Here is a 22,441-nt window from a genome sequence, read left to right as displayed (position 1 = left end):
AATGTGGTAGGATTTTTTATGCCTATAATTGGTTTGTAAAATCATCGACTGAATGCCCTACGTCTTAGCAAAGTTTTAGCGGAAAAATTCAAGGAGCACAGGGAGACTGTATTTGCTTTAGTGTGACCTTGTTGGAATTGCAGATAAATAACAGAGTAAGTTTTAACACCTTGCATTTGGTTGCCCTCGTACGCGTGGCGCAGTGGTTAGCGCGTTTGCTTTAGAGTCGAGGAGTAAGGAGTTGATCCTTACGTCCCGGGTTCGAATTCCACTGTGGGACGTGGAGACCGGTCCTTCGGATGAGACCGTATAAACCGAGGTCCCTTGTCGCAGTAGGTTCTGGCACGAAAAAGATCCCTCACTTCTCAATGGCCCTCAGTGCCGAGCATAGGTCAAGATTTGCAGCTCAGCACAGGCAAGTGGTGGCGTCTCCATGTGCGTGAAAAATTCTCGAGAGGGACGTTAAACAACAAACAAACAAAACTCCTTACATTTATACTCTGGAATAAATATGGTTTGGTTTGTGTTATTAATACCTAGACCAAGAAATGTTAGGTATATGGTTTTACTTGAATTTATTGGAACTAGTTTCCCTATTTCCTAGCAAATTCTTGAAATGTTTTAGATAGATTCAAACAATCCGTGAAAATGTAATCATCTGAGTAATAAATGATATTTGTACTTTTGGACTTGAAAGTGATAATCCAATGGAGTATTGATGAGAATTTTTCAAAAGTAGCGCATGCCATAGAATAGGCAAAGGGCATGTCCTTATCGATATAGAATTCTTGAATACGAATCCCCAAAAGGCAAAGTCAGAGGGATGCATTTGCAAAAGCCTCAAAGCACTTCACAAGTCTATCTTACAAACCAAAGCATCTTTTCCCAACTTTTGGATAATTTCGTTTGCTTGATGAAAGGAGGCGTATGATACCGAGCATAATGCTAGTTCAATGAATTCAATCACATTAATACCTAAAAGGGCAGAAAGATTGGATATTAACCTCCAACCCCCATCTTTTTTGGAAGGACGCCAGTTGGGTTGCACCGTAGATTTGATATTGGTGAAGACTGGAAAGGACCTGCCATTTGCCCTAATTGTACTTCTTTATTTATGATTCCAAGTTACTCGGTTTTATGTGAATCTGCCAATTTCATGTTGTTGTTTTTTTTGGTTGAAAGGGAGTCCTTAGGTCGGAATAATTTAAATGAAAACCATTGATTAATCCAGAAATGACATACTGAGCTGTTTGTTGATCGGGGTACTGGAGAAGATATCCTCGAGCATGCCGGGTTTAATTGGCAATGAACCTAGGTCCCATATATTTTGGTGTTTGGGGGAATTGCTTAGGTCTATTGTGGGTTGTTGAAATCGAAAATTGGATTGGGGAGGTTGTTTTGACCGCGTTTGGTTAATATTTTACCTGGCAGTGGGTGACGGGGAGCTGATTGTGTTTGACCAACAATGGATTTGGAGGTGGTTCTAGTGGCAATACTTGCATGAATGCTGGTAGTTACAGGACTCTTTAGCACAAGAGTCCTTAAAATTTAATTCAAAACATTTTAGTGTTGAGCGCGTTTGTTGAGTTTGTATGGTGGCATATTTCTGCCCCCTACTTATTAGATAATTATGTCTACTTGTCAGATCTTTTTGTTATCTTGTCAGATGATTATGTCGACTTGTCAGACCTTTTTGTTTGAATTGTCATTTATTCATATGTTTAAGAATTCAGCATGAAAATGTGTCCATGCTCAGTTTAGGCCATCAGATGACAACATATTTTTCCTCGACATTAGTATCTGACAAGTCGATATAAAGATCTGACAAGTCGATGTATTATCTGACAAGTCAACATAATTTTCTGACAAGTCGACATAATATTCTACGAGTCAACATCATTATATGACAAGTCGACATAACATCTGACAAGCCGACTTGTCAGAAAATTACGTCGACTTGTCAGAAAAATATATTTACTTGTCAGAAAATTATGTCGACTTGTCAGATATTATAGATGTCAGTTGGTGGCTTTAACTTGCTGTAATAACAGGATACCGAGTTCCTGGTCGTGATAATTTTAATCTTACAAGTCGACATAATTGTCTGACTAGTTGACATAAATATCTGACAAGTCAACATAAAAATCTGACAAGTCGACATAAACATCTGAAAAAGTAGTGACAGAAATATGCCACCATAAATTTGCACACGATTTTGCCTTGCGTTATATTATTATCGGCCACAGGAACTGTCGATCTATTTGTTGTTGTGTTATATAGCGCACTCCGGGAAATGTGGTGTTGTTTTTATTGTTACGATAGAATTTATCTGCATCATCCAGATGTATGCGTTAATTCGTAACGGCAAGAGTAAACAAGAGGCCCAAGGGCCTAACGATCACCTGCGTACAATACAACAATTTAGAGGATCCATAAACTGATAAATGAAGCTTTGTTGCCCAAAAACAAGAAAAATAGTATGATTAGCATCAACAAAATAATTGGTCTAGTATCTATCTGTCCCCCATTTATCACTATTACCATGCAGACTATAAACAAAAATGTCTCTTTTTTAAACCCATATTATTACTTCTCACATAGGCCTCTCTTGGCCTTTGAAGAACATTTAAAAAGATAAGTTATTTTTGTCTCATTTTTATTCATCTATTATTTCCAAGTCTACCTGATCGATCATTAAAACTATGAAAGTACTTTTTCTATTATACAATAAATATTCTTGCATAATTCTCTTATTCTATTAACCTTTCAAATACATTATTTACAGTGATTAATTATCGAAGGTGAATGGTAAAGGGGAATAACTTTGTTCAGCAGAATACAAGTTAATAGAGCACTGGCCAGGACCAGAACACTTGACTAAATGGTCCAGGTGTTCAAAATTCTGGTAAAAATACCCTTGCATATTAAAACTTTTACTCTGTTTGCCTCGAATATGCCAAGAAGGATAGAAGATTTTCAAAGAAATGCATTTTCACTATATTATTAAATAAATAAAGCCCCATCCTTATACCAGAACATCTGACCGATTGGCCATGAACTCACAATGCTGGATGAAGCACCCTTACTCATCATAACTATACACTTGTTTCTTTGCTTTATAACCAGTAGTAAAAAAAATATTTTGAAAAAAATTATGCATTTTTACTTTATAATCAATAATCCCCCCCTTCATAAGAACCCCTGACTCAGGGGCCATGAATTCCACGATTTTGGAAGATCGAGGCATTCTTCCTTATCATAACCATGCACTTCTTTTGTTTGAATAATACCCAGAAGCAGAGAAGATGATTTTGAAAGACTTATGCATTTTCCCTATATAATCAACGGAGCCCCGCCCTAACACCAGAACCCCTGGCCCAGGGGCCATGAAATTCATAATTTTGGAAGAGGCAACCATGCTCACCATAACTATGTTCTTAGTTATTGCCTGACGCCACAGGCAGTGATTAATTTTTCAGGGATCCAAAACTAAGCGACCATTCTCAATGAACTAAATTTTGTGCAAGCTGATTTACATCGGAATTTGTAACCTGCATTTAAACAAATACAGTTTGCAGAAAAAAGAATAATATAACTGATGCGAAATAATGATGGGTTTAATTCCTTCAGTTTTTTTGCATGCAAATGTTTATTCTTTGCGATTCTTTGTACGGACATGTACGTGTAACATTTTTTCTGCGTTTCGAAACGTTAACGCTAGATGGTACAATGTACAGGTAGGCGAACACGAGTTATCGTTCATAGTACGAGTTATCGTTCATTATGTAGTAGATATATTCACTCGTGCGTGGAATATTCGACATGTGTTAAAATACATGTATACGTAAATAAATGAAATATTCTTCATTAATATTAATATTCACAGGTAATTTACATTTATTTCACAGGCAATTTACAATTGGTAATTATATATTAAGTCGTACAGGTAAAAGTAGAAATACTAATCCATATAAACAATGTATCCATTTGAATTAATCATCAAATATGGATAAATTGATGACAAGCGTGGATTTATTCAAATTCAAAATAAAATTCGTTGAACTATATTATTTGATATATTTTTTTTCAATATCCATTTGTATTTCGATTGATGCAATGTTTATGTGTATTGGGAATAGAAAATCCGCGGGGGGGGGGGGGGGTATTTTCCCCTGCAAACAGGCACGTATCGTTACATATGAACATTTAAAAAACATATGTCTAAAGGCTGCTTTAAGATCTCGCCCCCATTTTTACAGCCAATCCAACCCTGATGACCTATGCTCGGCACTTAGGTCCATTGAGCAGTGAGGTATCTTTTTCGTGCCAGCACCTAGTGGGATACGGGACCTCGGTTTATATGGTCTCATCCGAAGGACCGGTCTCCACGTCCCGCAGTGGACCAATTCGAACCCGCGACGTAAGGATCAACTCCTTACTCCGCGACTCTAGAGCAGACGCTCTTACAACTGCCCCATGCAGGCGACGATTCCATAATTGAAAGATGGATTTTTTTTAAATCGACTCAAGTTGTAAGATAGAAATTACTGTAGTATTATTTTTCTTTATTTTAATAATATACTCATACCTAAACTACTACTGAGAAATATGCCTATATTAGTAAAGAAACATTTTCTATCTTCTTTTGATTTCAAAAGTTTTTTTTTTTTCTATTTTACCTGAATGTCTTACTTAGCGCCAAGATTTTATTTTCACACAAAACTCACGGTTTACCGAGGTATATCCGAACGCAATACAGCAAGACATTTGTTAATATATCAACTTATATTCCTCGTCATTTGCTACTCCCAACTTTTCTAGCTCATGTACATTTCACACTAGGTGATTTCGAGCTATTTTTTCCCTCGAAAGTACAAATATATATATTTCTAAACAATGCACCTAATTTCTCTACCTATTTTTGACAGGTATCAGATTAATGTTAGACATTTGTTTGTTTGTTTAACGCCCCTTCGAGATTGTTTACTCATATTGAGACACCAGCATTTACCGGTGGAGGGCTGCAAATTTAGATCTGAACTTGGCACTCTGGGCCTTTTTAGCAGTGTGGGATTTTTTTTTCTTCTTCTGTTTATACCGTATCGTCCGAGGAACCAATCTCTACGTCCCGTGAAGTGAATGGAACTCGTGACGAAAGGATCAACTCCTTTCTCCACGACTCAAGACTTAGTCGCTCTAACCACTGCGCCACACGGGCGACAATTTAAACTGATGTTATAGATGTCATTATCCCAAAATCCCTGAATTATGTATCATCTGAGAGTACCTCATAAAATACGCTTAACCTACATCGCACAAACATAGGGATACTGTCTTGATCCCAGATGGTTTTTTCCAAGCTATCCGTAACCAGCTAAAAACTAGCATAATATACACTATTCACCTATATATTTTGGACAGTCCCAGATTAATTAACATTGCAGATATATACTAGATTTCAGATCATTTCTCTTATCTACGCAGTGATGAAGCATCGTTTTTGAAAGGCGGGGGGGGGGGGGGGGGGAGCCAGAGGAAAAAAAATACTTACCTGAAAAGGTTGACAAGCAGATAAAAAAAAGAAAAATTTGCCCAAACTCGAAAATCCTACTTCGTGGGTGGGGGTGGGGGGGGGGGGGTAATTACAACATCTTGCAGTACCACATTTTATAAATACAATACTACATCATCCGTATTTGACCTTTACTGTAACAAAAAAAAAAGGGGAGGCAACTGGCCTTTCAAAGAACGGGTGGGGATCCCCTACCCCTGTTCCTACGTGCCTGCTACGTTAGTTTGTTCATGTTTCAGCTAATATTCCTGCAAAAAAGGCTAATTTTCTTACAGACCTATGACAGTCAAATGGTTAATCAAACATAAAGATATTACGCTCTCTCAAAATGTTTCTCCCATGCATCTACGTAGAATGTGCATGCTGAATTCATTTTAGCATATCCTGGAAAAATTACGATCTGAAATCCCAGATCAGTATACGCTTCTAATCAAAATACTTTTGCTTTTTACAAGATTAACATGAAAATATAGCCCTGGTCGCAGATAATTGTAGCTTGTACCAGCTTAAAAAACTGTACAATATCCACCATTTCTCTACGTACTCTGAATGGAAACAATATTTATTTTATTTAAGAAAATAACCTTGATCCCAGATATTTTTTGTCACCTACCTCTAGTTTCATCAAACTAATAGTCCAAGACAATACCCTACCTTCTATGGAGAGTCAGAAATAAAATTAACCTGAAGATAAGTCCCTGATCTCAGAGCTTTCTCCGACCTACCTGTACTTTGTACCAGATACGCAAAAATCCTACTTTCCATTGATAGATGCAGAATATATTTGGTATTGATAATATTACCCTGATTTTGAGGGGTTTCCCCAACCTACCTGTAGCTTGTACCAGCATATAGTTCAGGTCAATACTCGGTAATACTCTACCTTCTATGGAAAGTCAAAAGTTTAAACTTACATCAAGATATGTCCCTGATCTCAGAGCTTTCTCTCACCTACCTGTACTTTGTACCAGATAATATCCCTGTTAAATATGCGCTAAAATCATACCTCCCATTGATACATGCAGAATATATTTGGTATTGAAAATATTACCCTAATTTCGAAGGGTTTCCCCAACCTACCTGTAGCTTGTACCAGCTAATAGTTCAGGTCAGAACTCGGTAATACTCTACCTTCTATGGAAAGTCAAAAGTTTAAACTTACATCAAGATATGTTCCTGATCTCAGAGCATTCGCCCACCTACCTGTACTTTGTACCAGATAATATTCCTGTTAAATATACACCACAATCCTACCTGCCAATGATACATGCAGAATATATTTGTTATTGATAATATTACCCTGATTTCGAAGGGTTTCCCCAACTTACCTGTAGCTTGTACCAGCTAATAGTTCAGGTCAAAGCTCGGTAATACCCTACCTTCTATGGAAGGCCAAAAGTTAAAACTTACAACAACATATGTCCCTGATCTCAGTGCTTTCTCCCACCTACCTGTACTTTGTACCAGATAATATCCCTGTTAAATATGCGCCAAAATCATACCTGCCATTGATACATGCAGAATATATTTGGTATTGAAAATATTACCCTAATTTCGAAGGGTTTCCCCAACCTACCTGTAGCTTGTACCAGCTAATAGTTCAGGTCAAAGCTCGGTAATACCCTACCTTCTATGGAAAGTCAAAAGTTCAAACTTACATCAAGATATGTTCCTGATCTCAGAGCATTCGCCCACCTACCTGTACTTTGTACCAGATAATATCCCTGTTAAATATGCGCCATAATCCTACCTGCCATTGAAACATGCAGAATACATTTGGTATTGATAATATTACCTTGATCTCGAAGGGTTTCCTCAACCTACCTGTAGCTTGTACCAGCTAACAGTTCAGGTCAAAACTCTGTAATACCCTACCTTCTATGGAAAGTCACTAGATATGTCCCTGATCTCGGACTTTCCTCCACCTACCTGTACTTTGTACCAGATAATATCCCTGTTAAATATGCGCCACAATCTTACCTTCCATTGATAAATGCAGAATATATTTGGTATTGATAATATTACACTGATCTCGCAAGGTTTCTTCAACCTACCTGTAGCTTGTACCAGCTAACAGTTCAGGTCAAAACTCGGTAATACTCTACCTTCTATAGAAAGTCAAAAGTTAAAACTTACATCAAGATATGTCCCTGATCTCAGTGCTTTCTCCCACTTACCTGTACTTTGTACCAGATAATATCCCTGTTAAATATGCGCCACAATCCCATCTGCCATTGATACATGCAGAATATATTTGGTATTGACAATATTACCCTGTTTTCGAAGGGTTTCCCCAACCTACCTGTAGCTTGTACCAGCTAATAGTCCAGGTCAACACTCGGTAATACCCTACCTTTTATGGAAAGTCACTTGATAGATTTTACATGAAGATGTATCCCTGATGTCAGAGCTTTCTCCCAGCTACTTGTACTTTGTACCAGATAATATCCCTGTTGAATATACGCCACAATTGTATCTGCCATTGATACATGCAGAATATATTTGGTATTGATAATATTACCTTGATCTCGAAGAGTTTCCTTAACCTACCTGTAGCTTGTACCAGCTAGTTGTCCAGGTCAAAACTCGGTAATACTCTACCTTCTATGGAAAGTCAAAAGTTAAAACTTACATCAAGATATGTTCCTGATCTCAGAGCATTCGCCCACCTACCTGTACTTTGTACCAGATAATATTCCTGTTAAATTTACACCACAATCCTACCTGCCAATGATACATGCAGAAGATATTTGTTATTGATAATATTACCCTGATTTCGAAGGGTTTCCCCAACCTACCTAGATAGATTTTACATGAAGATATGTCCCTGATCTCGGACTTTCCTCCACCTACCTGTACTTTGTACCAGATAATATCCCTGTTAAATATGCGTCAGAATCCTACCTTCCATTGATAAATGCAGAATATATTTGGTATTGATAATATTACACTGATCTCGCAAGGTTTCTAAAACCTACCTGTAGCTTGTACCAGTTAATAGTCCAGGTCAAAGCTCGGTAATACCCTACCTTCTATAGAAAGTCAAAAGTTATAACTTGCATCAAGATATGTCCCTGATCTCAGTGCTTTCTTCCACCTTCCTGTACTTTGTACCAGATAATATTCCTGTTGAATATACACCACAATCCTACCTGCCAATGATACATGCAGAATATATTTTGGTATTGACAATATTACCCTAATTTCGAAGGGATTCCCCAACCTACCTGTAGCTTGTACAAGCTAATAGTTCAGGTCAAAGCTCGGTAATACCCTACCTTCTATGGAAAGTCAAAAGTTAAAACTTACATCAAGATATGTCCCTGATCTCAGAGCTTTCACCCACCTACCTGTACTTTGTACCAGATAATATCCCTGTTAAATATAGGCCACGGTTCTACCCGCCATTGATACATGCAGAATATATTTGGTATTGATAATATGACCTTGATCTCGAAGGGTTTCCCCAACCTACCTGTAGCTTGTACCAGCTAGTTGTCCAGGTCAAAACTCTGATATACCCTACCTTCTATGGAAAGTCACTAGATAGATTTAACATGAAGATATGTCTCTGATCTCAGTGCTATCTCCCACCTACCTGTACTTTGTACCAGATAATATCCCTGTTAAATATGCGCCACAATCCTACCTTCCATTGATAAATGCAGAATATATTTGGTATGTACAATATTACCCTAATTTCGAAGGGTTTCCCCAACCTACCTGTAGCTTGTACCAGCTAATAGTTCAGGTCAATACTCGGTAATACTCTACCTTTTATGGAAAGTCACTAGATAAATTGTACATGAAGATATGTCTCTGATCGCAGTGCTCTTAGAAAACAGACTATAGCAATCCCCTGTTTACTGCCAATTTTATTTATAAAACCGGTTCTACCCTAAATAACCTATGAATGGGTCAACCTAGACCACGTGTCTTGAATTTAAGTCACAACAAGCAAATTCAAAGAATTGTGGTCCCCCGCTTTCGGTGTCTTTGTGGGCGAGGAGTCATTATTTATGGCATATCGTTCAGAAGTTATCACCAAAGTTGAACTTTTTGAAAATTAGGTCAATCGTGAAGGTCAAGATCAAGGGGTCAGAAATCATAGCATGCTTGGAAATATCTAGTCACAGGTAATGCAGAGTTCAAATATGAAAGGCCGGTCTCTTCTCAATCAGAAGTAATAAGAAATATTAACATTTTTGAAAAGTAGGTCAAACTTCAAGGTCAAGGTCACGAGATCAGAAACCATAGTGTATTTAGAAAGGTCTTGTCACAGACAATAAACAGGTTTAAAATGAAAGCCCTATCTCTTCTCATTCAAAAGTCGTGACCAAGGTTAAAGTTTTTGAAAAGTAGGTCAAACTTCAAGGTCCAGGTTACGATATCAAAAATCATAGTGTATTTAGAAAGGTCTTTTCCCAGGTAATATACAGAATTAATATGAAAGCCATATCTCCTATAAATCAAAAGTTATAGCCTCTTCAAAGTAATGTTTAAATTTTTTAAAAGTAGGTCAAACTTCAAGGTCCAGGGGTCAAGAATCATAGTGTATTTATAAAGGTCTTGTCACAAGCAGTACTCGGCTTTAATATGAAAGCCCTATCTATTCTCATTCAAAAGTCATGGCCAAGGTATATATTTTTGAAAAGTGGGTCAAACTTCAAGGTAAAGGTCACGAGGTCAAAAACCATAGTGTATTTAGAAAGGCCTTGTCACAGGTAATAAACATGTTTAAAATGAAAGCCCTATCTCTTCTCATTCAAAAGTTATGGCTAATTCAAAGTAATGTTTAATTTTTTTTAAAAGTAGGTCAAACTTTAAGGTCAAGGTGAAGGGGTCAAAAATCATAGTGTATTTAGAAAGGTCTTGTCACAGGCAATACACATGTGTAATATGAAAGCCCTATCTCTTCTCATTCAAAAGATATGACCAAGGTCAAAGTTTTTGTGACGGACGGACAGACTGACAGACAAATGAGATTTAATGTCCCCTCGCTTTCGTGAAAGCGGGGGACAATAACATTAGTAGGGGTGCATTTGGCAAAACACTGCCATTCTTTCTATTAAAATGAGGGGTACCTATTTCTTAACCGCAACTCCTCCTATACCACAGAGTTAAATTTTATGATACTTTCACAGATTCTTTAATACAGGTAACTCTTGATGGCTCGAACTTCGATCTCTCGAAGTTCTTGATCGCTCGAAGTGAGTTTCCGGTCCCGAATTTTTCCACTATATAACTAAGCAAATTTACTCTTGATTTCTCGAACTCTTGATCTCTCGAAACCCTTGATCCCTCGAAGTCAAAATCCAGTCCCGCTATGCATATTCTATTAGAATTTATCCTCGATACCTCGAAGTGGCTATGTGTATACAAGATTATATAATTAGCACCTTTACCTGGACATTTAAATGGCCCCAGGCAGAAGACGCGGGTCTCGAGGAACAGGATGTTTATTCAGGTGACACTTATGCTGCAAGGTGATAATTGATTTATAATGAATCATATTTTGCCTATATGCTATTAAAATAATTATCATCGACTGTCTTACGATAATTTAGAGACGCAGTGTCATTGAAAAGTAGTAATTAATTATAAGACAAAACATTATTTTAATTTTTATTTCGAGTCAGTGTCAAAGTTAAACGAAATATGAAAAAAGCAGAAACAGCCTCAATGTCAATATGACGACTATTATTGGACAAATACTTACAGAACTGCGTTCAATGATCATGTTTGGAATAGTCAATGCTATGTACGACGCTGTAAAATGTCGTTTTCTTGTAACGAATGCGTAGTATGATGTCCGTATTACAAAGAATAAATAAATATACATGATATGACGATATACATTTTTTGCTTGACTCAGTTTAATGAAATATTCATCTGAATTACGAAAAAATATCGTTGTTTTATAAAAACCACGTGTAAAAGGTTAGCACTGCATGAAAATCATTACATCCGGTAAGACTAATTTTAAAACCTGTCAACAAACCCGGAAAATTCCGGACTCTTGAAAACTCGAACTCTTGATCTCTCGAAGTTTTTCCTCGGTCCCGCGGACTTCGAAGTTTCGAGAGTTACCTGTACATAATGCCATTGTGCACCTCTTATTTTAATTTTTGATCAGACACTTAGGTCTCCCATAGCATAACATAGATTTTGCCATTATAAACCTACATGTATCTGAGGCGCGGGGTATCATTTTGTGAGCTCAGTGCTCACAGTACCTCTAGTTTACAAATAATTTATTGACCATGCGACAGAAATAAATTCTTTAAATAAAATTGTTTTTGTCCAATTTTAACAATGAACTCTTCATGTCAAAATACAAATAACCTCATAAGTAAGGGGTGTTTCTAAAAGGGGTGCAAGATTGGTCATCCTCTTTTGTTTGTCTTTGACATGTATGCAGACAATGCAGTCATGTTGCAGCTTCTCCTTTTATTTACTTTCAGTTCATTAATTCCACTGTCAGATTTGCTCAAAACTCCACTTGGGTAAAATTTAATGTTCAATGGAAGTTCTATTGTTTTTGTTGATGAACAGTTGTCAGGCATTTCTCTGTCTATTTTACTGATAATACATCATCTTTTGAACTACTAGTAGTTAATAAGGGGATGTCTAGTTTATGGTCAATGAGCTAAATTGCTGCATGTATAATTAATATTGTAATTTTCATTTTATAGACTACACTCCACCTTGGTGACGTTCTTGATAAGCATTTCAAATGCTTCAAACCCATACCTGGGCTTTTTTTTTAAAATGTACTTCTATCCTGTTCCCATGATCTTTCATTTAAATTGTAAATTTTATCAAACACCCATAAATATAAGAATATTTCTTCCTAATTTGCCAATTTCTTGCAAGAATATGTAAAGCAGGCTACATTTACATCTCAAGGATTATTAAATACTGAAATGGATAACTTACTCCTTGAGTATCCTCTGTACGTTAACCTATTTGTATTTTGTGCTACATTGAATTGCACCTACTGGGAATTATCAAGGCCAAAAATGATAAATTGTTTTAGTGATAAAAGAAATACTAAACAAAGACGGACAATCAGGATTTTTATGCCCCCTGATCGAAAGATCCCGGGGGTATATTGTTTTTGTTCTGTCTGTTTGTCTGTTTGTCTGTCTGTCTGTTGTCAACTTTAACCTAGCCCATAGCTATTGCGCTGTCAATGGTAAGGCTTTAATATTTGACGTGAGTGTTCATTATGACAAGACCTTTCCGTTGGTACAGATATTTTTGATCATGTGACCTCAACTGTGACCCTTGACCTACATTTGAAACCCCTAAAACATCTTATAAGTGTATACCACTTCATTCTACGTCCCACTCCCTCCAGAACTGTGTTACCATCGGGGGCATAGTGTTTCACAAAAACACGTCCTGTATTCCAATGCAATTATTAAAATAATTTTATTAATTGTTACAAATAAGTCTGAATTATAAACCGTTTCACTTACTCCAAAGGTTTAAATATATCTGTACATATTGCTTGTTGTAGTTTATGCAGTATACTTTATAATAAAATAAGCAATCATCATATGGTAAAATTTATGTTGAATGATAAATAAATTTTTGGTAGAATGGGGCTGCAATACCTGACTCATGTGTTGATGAAAGAGGCAATTGTCTTGGGAGTAGCACTGTTAACTTGCCCCGCATATAGAGCTGCTCTTAAGAAATGTAAAGAAACAGAGACAACTGTCAGGACAGAGATTGAAAAGAAAATTTAAAAACAAGATGTGTTTGTGAAACACTGATGCCCCCGTATGGCAGCTTATGGCGAGGGTTGAATTCTCTGAAATTCATGTCAAACTCCAAAGGTCAAGGTCAAAAATGTTGGTACCCAAAAGAAGGTCTTGTTACAAGGAATACACCTGTGAAATATGAAAGCCCTAGATCTAACTTATCAAAAGTTATGACCAAGGTTAAAGTTTTTAAAAAGTGGTCAAACTCTTAGGTCAAGGTCAAAAGGTAAAAAATATTTATACGAGCTGAAAGGTCTTGTCACAATGAATACACATGTGAAGTATGAAAGCTCTACCTGCACCTGTTTAAAAGTTATGGCAAAGGTTAAAGTGTGGTATTTTTTTGTAAAAGTAGGTCAAACTCCAAGGTCAAGGTCAAGAGGTCAAATTTGGTGGTACCCAAAGAAAGGTCTTGTCACAAATAATACACCTGTGAAATATGAAAGCCATAGCCCTACCCACTCAATAGTTATGGTCTAGGTTAAAGTTGACAACAGACAGACAGAGAGACAAACAGATAAACAGACAAACAGACAGGAAGACAGGACAAAACAATATACCCCCGGGATTTTTCGATCCGGGGGCATAAGAAGTAGAATCAATTGGACATGTTTTATGTAATATTTATATTGTAATACTAATACTCCCCACAATCGAAGTTTAGTGAGATGTAGGAATAACCTTACTTGTCTGTTCTTGAAATTTTGTCCAAGATATTGCTCATACCTTGTACAGCGATTGTTTATAACCCGAGTGTCTTAACCTTAACACAAGGTTATTCTGGTAATATCAAGGTCATTCACAGAAAAGCTATATGTTTAAAATTTTTGGCTGGTCTGGAACTTCTTTGTCCAGGAATAATGGAGTTTCTTACTTCATACACAGATTTCTTATGACCTGAAGTTGTGTCATGATCTTCACCTAAGGTCATTTGATCGAGTTCAAAGTCAATTATAGAAAAAAAAATTACTACTGTCTTTAACATATCTGGTAGTGGAAAACATTAAGGCTATACTTATTTCTTATATTGCATGAAATATATAGAAATAACGAACAGTATTCAAGCTGCATGAAATATATAGAAATAACGAACAGTATTCAAGCTCAAAAGTCCATTAAAACAACACAATTCAGGAGCAGAGCAAACACGGACCTCTTAAACATTAGAGGTGGGATCGGATCAGGTTCCATGAAGGAGTAAGCATCCCCTGCCGATCTGATCTAAGAGTATGTATTAATCATGACTGAGTTATATTCCAGCAAGTTAAGGGTCACTGGCAAAATAGTTTTTTTTTTATCTTATTCTGTCTATAACTCTCAAACGGGGGCTTATGAAATTGATACATAACACAAATACCTAACCAAAGGTCCTTTTTGCAAGTTTAGAGTCAATTGCAGAAATGTTTAATCCATAACAGATTTATAAAACATTGGAAGTTCATTCTTCACAAAAATAATACTTATGTTTTGTGGAATGACCCAAGATCATTTCGTCAAGGTCACTGCTAAAAGTGGTATGAATGGTTTTGGAGGTTGAAACTTCAAACAAAGAATATATGAAAGCTAAAAGTATATTATGACCTTGCCTAGATATTCAGTATCAGTGACAGAAAAAAGTAAAATTCATTTAAGATCCATGATTATGCCCTCGTAATGGAAGATTCATGGGTATATAATTTTTGTCTTGTCTGTCTTTCTGTCTGTCTGTTTGACCATTTGGTCGCAAAAACTTTAACATTGTCCTTAACATTTGATTGGTCAAAGCTATGGTTCTCATATTTCACACGTGTATTCCTTGTGAAAGGCCTTTCTTCGGGTACCTTATATTTGACCTCTTGACCTAGAAGTTTGACTCAATTTTGCAAGAATTTACCAGTCTTTAAGCGTAATTATAACTTTTGAACTGTAGATGTTAGGATTTTCATACTTCACATGTTTTTATTATAAGATCTTTCCAAGGATATAAAAATATTAATGACCTTTTGACCTTGAACTTTGAGTTTGATCCACATTTAAAAACATTGGCCGTAATTTCATAATGGTTAGTGTTTTTGGGCTTTCATATTTCACAAGTATATTCATTGAGAACAAGTCCTTTCTTTGGGTAACAACATTTTTCATCCCTTGAAGTTTGACTTGCATTTGAGAAAACTTTAACCTCTCCAAAAGCTGTCATACGGAGCATCAGTGTTTCACGAACAAAAATTGTTCTCTGTTGGAAACACATTGTTGTCTATATTTCACTCAAAGATAACTTATGACCTGAGCATCTGTCATTTTTAGCTCTACTAGTCAAAGACGAGAAGAGATTATTCAAAAGCAAGGTGTCTGTCATTCGTCCCTCTGTCTATAAACAATTTTTCAAAGTCCTACTCCTCCTACAGTTTTGGTCTGATTTCAATATATCTTAATCACAGACCTTTGGATCGCTTTAATCCGATTTAAAAAAATAGGGGTGTATAAAAAATATAAAGGTATGGAATTCCTTACACTGTGTACCCTCTTTCGCTAATGAAATACTTTTTACTCAAAAGCTCTAAAATTTTCCTATCTATTTAAATTTACTGATATATAAACAATCTTTATTACTACCAAAGTTCATTTCGATATTCTATATACATGTACCTCCCGAGATATTCTATAATCAGTTTCAAAATTGACCTACTTTTTTTTTTACTCGACATTAGCTTGAATTGGGCCCCTGGTCATTCACATGTATACATACGGTGTTTGAAGTGCAACGAAGAGCTGCATAGTACTTGCACAATCTTTCAACATTTTAAAGTTAATTTTTCTTATTCCATATCATAAGGTTAAGTCCGTAATAATTCCTTTCGCGAAAAAAATTAGAAAACGACTGCATCAACAACTGCACCGCAATGTTGTTTATGAATATAAAAAGAGCTAAGATTGAACGAATTTCCCAGAACGTATAATATAATTTTTAATTTTTTTAAAAAATTAGACAGCTAAAATGTTCTTGGTGACTAAGCAAGATCATACGATCAAATAAAAGAAAATTTTGTAGAGCTCGTATGCAAATATTCATTGAGTATGAAATATATGGAAATAATGAACAGTATTCAAACTCAAAAGTCCAATAAACAATACAAAATAGGAGCAGAGCAAACACGGACATCCGAAACATCAGAGGTGGGATCAGGTGCCAAGGAGGAGTGAGCATCCCCTGCCGACCGGTCACACCCGCCGTGTGCTCCTTGTCATGATCGCGAAATAACGGAAAATCCATAGTCAATTCAGTGTGTAAATGATGAATTAACAATTAGTATGAAAAACATCAGTCAGCATTTGACTCAATGATAAATTGTATTTGCTGACAAGGTCAATGTATCGACCATAGAACTTACGAAATGATGACTTTAAACGAGACTGTTGAAATTCTTGTTTCATCAACATGTTTGTCGATAATTTACCTCGTTTTAGAAATTATACATACGTAGAGCATGCTCTTGCGTATCGAATCAACTGAGAGATATAAACTTCGTATACAGGTGATGTGGGATATTGCTGCATAAGTAATGGAAGTTGACGATTGAAAAGTTAAAGTCATAAAGTTTATCATAAGGCTTGGTTGTTAGATAACCATTAACTAAAATAGTCAAATATGAAACAGATGTGTCAGACTCCGTGGTATCTTTTATCTCAAGCTCACCGGGATATAGAATAAATTCCAGGGAAATTTTTTCCGTTGTTCCCGTTAACAGTTCGCGTAACTTTTCAAAGACCCCAGCTGATGTCGAGTAAAAAACTAAGGTGAATTTTTAAATTGGTTTCAGAATATATCGGAAAGTATACGGGATTTCAGAATGAACTTTAGTTGTTATGAAGATTGCTTATATATGAATAGATATGGATAGAAAGTAAAATTGTAAAGCATTTGATTTAAAAGTATTTTATTGGCGTAATCTATGTAAATAGTTCCAATACTTTCATACCTTTATTTTTTGAACACCTCAATTTTTTATGAGCGATCTAAAGACCTGTGATCTTAGTACACAAGTAGACTACATTAAAACTACATTAAACTGAATACGAATCGTAAATAGGCATACACCATTTTCGATGTTACATGTACTTTAATTTACTTATCGTGTGACTCTCCAAAAAGGTAGGGCATTACTGAGTATTGACCTAGACTATCAGCTGGTACAAGCTACAAGTAGGTTTGGGAAATTCTTCGAGAACAGGATGATCTTTTCAATACCAAATATATTCTGCATCATTTGATGGCAAGGTAGGATTGTGGCGCATAATTAACAGGGATATTATCTGGTACAAAGTACAGATAGGTGGGAGAAAGCACTGAGATCAGGGATGTATCTTGATGTAAGTTTTAACTTTTGACTTTCCATAGAAGGTAGAGTATTACCGAGTTTTGACCCAGACTTTTTTGCTGGTACAAGCTACAGGTAGGTTGAGGAAATCAATCGAGATCAGGGTAATATTATCAATAACATATGTATTCTGCATCTATCAATGGCAGGTGGGATTGTGGCGAATATTTAACAGGGATATTATCTGGTACAAAGTACAGGTAGGTGGGAGAAAGCTCTGAGATCAGGGACATATCTTGATGTAAGTTTTAACTTTTGACTTTCCATAGAAGGTAGAGTAAACATTAGCTGGTACAAGCTACAGGTAGGTTGGGGAAACCCTTCGAAATTAGGGTAATATTGTCAATACCAAATATATTCTGCATCTATCAATGGAAGGTAGGATTGTGGCCTATATTTAACAGGGATATTATCTGGTACAAAGTACAGGTAGGTGGGAGAAAGCTCTGAGATCAGGCACATATCTTCATGTAAAATTTATCAAGTTACTTTCCATAAAAGGTAGGGTATTACCGAGTATTGACCTAAACTATTAGCTGGTACAAGCTACAGGTAGGTTGGGGAAACCCTTCGAAATCAGGGTAATATTGTCAATACCAAATATATTCTGCATGTATCATTGGCAGATAGGATTGTGGCACATATTTAACAGGGATATTATCTGGTACAAAGTACAGGTAGGTGGGAGAAAGCACTGAGATCATGGATGTATCTTGATGTAAGTTTTAACTTTTGACTTTCCATAAAAGGTAGAGTATTACCGAGTTTTGACCTAGACTTTTTGCTGGTACAAGCTACAGGTAGGTTGAAGAAATCAATCGAGATCAGGGTAATATTATCAATAACATATGTATTCTGCATCTATCAATGACAGGTGAGATTATGGCGAATATTTAACTGGGATATTATTTGGTACAAAGTACAGGTAAGTGGGAGAAAGCACTGAGATCAGAGACATATCTTCATGTTAAATTTATCTTGTGATTCTCCATAGAAGATGGAGTATTACCGAGTTATATCCTGGACTCTAAGCTGGTACAAACTACAGGTAGGTTGGGGAAACCCTCTTTGATGAGGGTATATTTTCAATGCCAAATAAATCCTGTATCTATAAATGACAGGTTCATTTAGGGAGTATATTTGGCAGAGATTTTATCTGGTACAAAGTGCAGGTAGGTGGGAGAAAGCTCTGGGATTAGGGACATATCTTCATGTTAAATTTATCTTGTGACTCTCCATAGAAGATGGAGTATTACCGAGTTATGTCCTGGACTCTAAGCTGGTACAAACTACAGGTAGGTTGTGGAAACCCTCTTTAATGAGAGTATGTTTTCAATGCCAAATAAATCCTGTATCTATCAATGACAGGTATATTTAGGGAGTATATTTGGCAGGGATCTTATCTGGTACAAAGTACAGGTAGGTGGGAGAAAGCTCTGGGATCAGAGACATATCTTCATGTTAAATTTATCTTGTGACTCTCCATAGAAGATGGAGTATTACCGAGTTATGTCCTGGACTCTAAGCTGGTACAAACTACAGGTAGGTTGGGGAAACCCTCTTTGATGAGGGTATATTTTCAATGTCAAATAAATACTTATCTATCAATGGCAGATACATTTAGGGAGTGTATTTGGCAGGAATCTTATCTGGTTCAAAGTACAGGTAGGTGGGAGAAAGGTCTGGGATCAGAGACATATCTTCATGTTAAATTTATCTTGTGACTCTCCATAGAAGATGGAGTATTCCCGAGTTATGTCCTGGACTCTAAGCTGGTACAAACTACAGGTAGGTTGGGGAAACCGTCTTGGATGAGAAGTTATGTTTTCAATGCTTAATAAAACCTGTATCTATCAATGACAGGTACATTTAGGGAGTATATTTGGCAGAGATCTTATGTGGTAGAAAGTACAGGTAGGTGGGAGAAAGGTCTGGGATCAGAGACATATCTTCACGTTAAATTTATCTTGTGATTCTCCATAGAAGATGGAATATTGTCGAGTTTTGTCCTAAACAATTAGCTGGTACAAACTACAGGTAGGTTGTGGAAACCCTCTTTGATGAGGGTATATTTTCAATGCCAAATAAATCCTGTATCTATCAGGGTAATATTATCAATAAAATATGTATTCTGCATCTATCAATGACAGGTGAGATTATGGCGAATATTTAACAGGGATATTATTTGGTTCAAAGTAGAGGTAAGTGGGAGAAAGCACTGAGATCAGAGACATGTCTTCATGTTAAATTTATCTTGTGATTCTCCATAGAAGATGGAGTATTACCGAGTTATGTCCTGGACTCTAAGCTGGTACAAACTACAGGTAGGTTGGGGAAACCCTCTTTGATGAGGGTATATTTTCAATGCCAAATAAATCCTGTAATTATAAATGACAGGTTCATTTAGGGAGTATATTTGGCAGGGATCTTATCTGGTACAAAGTGCAGGTAGGTGGGAGAAAGCTCTGGGATTAGGGACATATCTTCATGTTAAATTTATCTTGTGACTCTCCATAGAAGATGGAGTATTACCGAGTTTTGTCCTGGACTCTAAGCTGGTACAAACTACAGGTAGGTTAGGTCTAAATTTGCACCCCTAGACCGAAAAATGGTGGTGCATGTATTAATAGGAGTGAAAATAATCTCGAAGGGACGTTAAATGCTTCAGGTAGGTTGGGATAATCATGTATTTATTTTTTACTTTTACAAATGTCAACCTTTTATATGACCCTTTCTAAGACTTCAAAGAACCTTGAATCATATTCAGATACATAAAACGAAAATTGTTGCACAAAAAGTTTTCAATTTCAAACTTCATGTTGAGACTTTGTTTAATAAAATTCTTTACGGGATATATTTTTCTTTTATTAGGAAAGCCGTAAAACAAAGTATTCAAAAAGGACGTTTACATGTTACATAAGCACTGTGAAGGGGTGAAGTAAACAGGATTAAAATTTCTTAATACTGTTAAGTGGTCATGAGAATTCTATTTTCATAAATTAATTGCTAAAAATATGTATATATTACTATATCGACTGGTCAAATAAGGATCATGGATGTCTTTCAACTTCACAGAAAATTTCTACACCAAACAATTACTTAGACTAGAATACGTGTATCACCGAGCAAAATTAACATTTTTGAAACAAATAACTTTTTCATATATTATACTAAATTTGGACGTTTATCTGTTAAATTCTCCATCTATTTTCATTGTATGTCTATTATTTAGTTAAGGGTGTCTCATGCTCTTTGACATACCAATTGACTTTAAGTGACTGTCAAAAGAATATTTACTTGTTAGTTGTAAATGCCTTAGGACCTGTTAATCTTTTATCAATAACTTTGTTTATATAGTTATTTAGCTATGTCTTTTATGTCCATTCTATCAAAGAAACACACCTGTCCATCAATTAATTCAGCCAGTGTCATAATTCAATTATTGTTTAATCTCTATCTAACAAAAAGCTATGTTATACGTTCTTCAGTTTGGAGGCCCGATGCTCTACCGGCCACATCCAACTCAGTTAAGACTCGTAAGCTATTGTTGAAATTTACGTTGATTGTTATTTACCATCGTCTATAATAAATTCGGAAACCTGATTTACCAATTCTTGGACTTTATATTGGAAGACCATAAGGAATACGGCACCTTTCTCGTTTGCATTGTATTACGGCCCCACAGCGCCGTTACTGTATTACCCGCCAACATTCCTTCTTCCCCGTTTACGCTAGGGCAACGGATATAGTCCAGGAATTACTTTCATAACTTTATAACCAAAATCTATTTGGTTATAATTGGTGGATGAATCCTAAGGGTAAAACAACGCCCGGGGCCGCTGCATATATTTTGCAGTGGTCAGATCCCGAACCCCTACATCAAGCGAGTTCCCTCTATTGAACCACTCTGCTCAACGTGAACTGTTCGACCAATGCATCAACGATGGACAACACCAGTTCAACATCCATGAACAACGCTTTCGGCATTCCTTTGTTAACCACCAGGATAGTTTCATTAACTAGTGTTTACCGGTGTGTACGTCTACAAGAACATCAAAGAACAGAATCCAAAAAATAATTTAAGTGAAATTTCTTTCCAAACACGAGGACGTGTTTTTCCCGGAGCGGTGGGAAATTATCACAGTGTAAAATTCACTGTTCCAGAAAAAAAAACTTTATTTTGGACTTTACCTATCAATTTCTTATTTATTTGTCATATTTTATTTCTCACGATATGTTCAACGAATCTAATTGTTTAATTTAATTTACAAGTGACACTTTTGTCCAAACATCAAAGAGTCATTAAATATATTTAATAACTCTATACCTGTGAATCTTTCACTCATTTTACTTAATGTCAACACCTGCCATTTATTTACTCTTTATGTACATTCTTATAAATAGTCATGTATAATTTCAATCTTTAGTCTGGAATATACGAAGGCCAGTCTCGGCCACGTCCGACTCGTCAGGACTCTTGAGTCCGGGACCACTTCGGCCAAATCCGACTCGATCTATTTTATTATGTCTGTTTGTTGATTCATGTAAACTGCTGCCATCGTTGAGACTCATCTAATAAATACGGAATCCTTCATCATTTGTTTTATCTCTGGAATTGCATATTGGTGGACCTTCGGGAATACGGCATACCTATACTTCGTTTTTACCTTACGGCAACACAGCGCCTCTACCTTTACCTCGTACCCCCTACGCCAACATTCCCTCACACACGTGTAAAAATG

The sequence above is a fragment of the Saccostrea echinata genome, unplaced genomic scaffold (genome assembly GCF_033153115.1).
Source record: "Saccostrea echinata isolate AGI-Se365-2 ecotype Australia unplaced genomic scaffold, CSIRO_AGI_Sech_v1 ptg000009l, whole genome shotgun sequence".
NCBI classification, from domain to species: domain Eukaryota; kingdom Metazoa; phylum Mollusca; class Bivalvia; order Ostreida; family Ostreidae; genus Saccostrea; species Saccostrea echinata.
Note: the sequence above shows the minus strand (reverse complement) of the source record.